This window comes from Otolemur garnettii, unplaced genomic scaffold, assembly GCF_000181295.1.
Source record: "Otolemur garnettii isolate 467f Iridium unplaced genomic scaffold, OtoGar3 scaffold00025, whole genome shotgun sequence".
NCBI classification, from domain to species: Eukaryota; Metazoa; Chordata; class Mammalia; order Primates; family Galagidae; genus Otolemur; species Otolemur garnettii.
The window spans coordinates 10,827,754-10,829,200 of NW_003852420.1; the positions used below are offsets into that span (position 1 = coordinate 10,827,754).

At 43.5% G+C, this 1,447-nt stretch overlaps 1 pseudogene; it reads left to right on the plus strand.

Annotated features, from left to right (window-relative positions):
- The first annotated feature begins 530 nt into the window (after positions 1–530).
- LOC100958057 lies at positions 531–1,104 on the plus strand (annotated as a pseudogene).
- Positions 1,105–1,447: the final 343 nt, after the last annotated feature.

The following is a 1,447-nucleotide window of genomic DNA, read 5'->3' on the forward strand; positions in this document are numbered from 1 at the left end:
CAACGTCCAGCAATTTTTCCAGACGAGGTCTCACTCTGGCTCAGGCTGGTCTTGAACCTGTGAGCTCAGGCAATCCACCCTCCTTGGCCTCCCAAGTGCTGGGATTACAGGCCTGAGCCACAGTACCCGGCTCATGTGGCTTTTCTCTGGGGTGCCTTGTTCTGTGGCAAATGCTTTAAGTTCCTTGGTTTATGAGTTCCCCAAAGTGCCTGCCTTATAGGTCCGGGAAGGCTCTAAGGAAGTCTCTTTACCTGGCTCTGCCTGTTTTCCATCTGCCCCATGGGCAGCTGTCCTGTTTAGAGACGAGGTCTCGCTCTGGCTCAGGCTAGTCTCGAACCTGTGAGCTCAGGCAATCCACCCGCCTTGGCCTCCCAAGTGCTACGATTACAGGCATGAGCCACTACGCCAGGCAGGAAGTATAAAGATTTTATAGAGATCCATGAAAATGTGAGAATGCCCTGCGCTAAGGCTATTTGACCAGGAAAAATGTTAACTGGACAGAGAAGAGATTTCTTTCCTGGTTTAGCAATATGAGGCTTTTCTTGTGGGACACGGTCTTAATGTGTTAGCCTCTTTGCGGCTCAGATCCCTGAACCAAAAGTGAAAATTGCCATTCTCCAGAAGCCATTCATCTGCCATCAAACCAAAGGAGGGGATTTGATGTGAGGCCACTGTGAAGGCTCCTTTCACTGTACTCACATCTGGTTTACCCTGGAGGCTCTGAAAAGCTGGGACCAGGGCTTGAAAGGAATGAGTGTCAGAGAGAAAGGGAAGCTCATTCCTCCTGCCCTGCGCTATGGAAAAGAAGGAGAAGGCAAAATTCTTCCAGAGAGTACAGTGATAGTCAGCATTGATCTCCTAGAAATTAAAAAGTGGACCAAGATCCCATGAATCATTCTAAGAAATGGATCTTTACAAGGACTGGAAACTCTCTAAAGATGAAGTTGAATTGTATTGAATGAAAGAAGGCATTTGAGAAGCAGTGTGGTAGTGAATGAAAGTTATCAGGATGTTTTGGTGCAGGATATTTTTGATAAAGAAAATGAAGACAAAGATGGATTTGCATCTCCTAGAGAATTTACATATAAAGGTGACCAGTTATAGAGATATGTCTACCCATTTTACATAGCATCTTTAAAGAAAGGGTAGTCATCTTTAACGAAAGTTTTATTTTTTAACAATATTCTGTTCCTGCTTTGTTTTTTATATTTATATATCTTTTCTGACTCTTATTTAAAGGACGCCTGAGGGTTTTTAAGTGCTTGTTTCTTTCTGTTAAGTTACTGGGAAGAAAAAAAATTCATTTGAATAGAAGACTTCTAGACTACTTTCTACTGTTATATATGAAGACTCATTTTGCTTTCTTAGTTATTTAAAAATGCTGCAGCTCGGCTTGGCGCCTATCACTCAACTGGCTAAGGCGCCAGCCACGTACACCTAAGGTGGC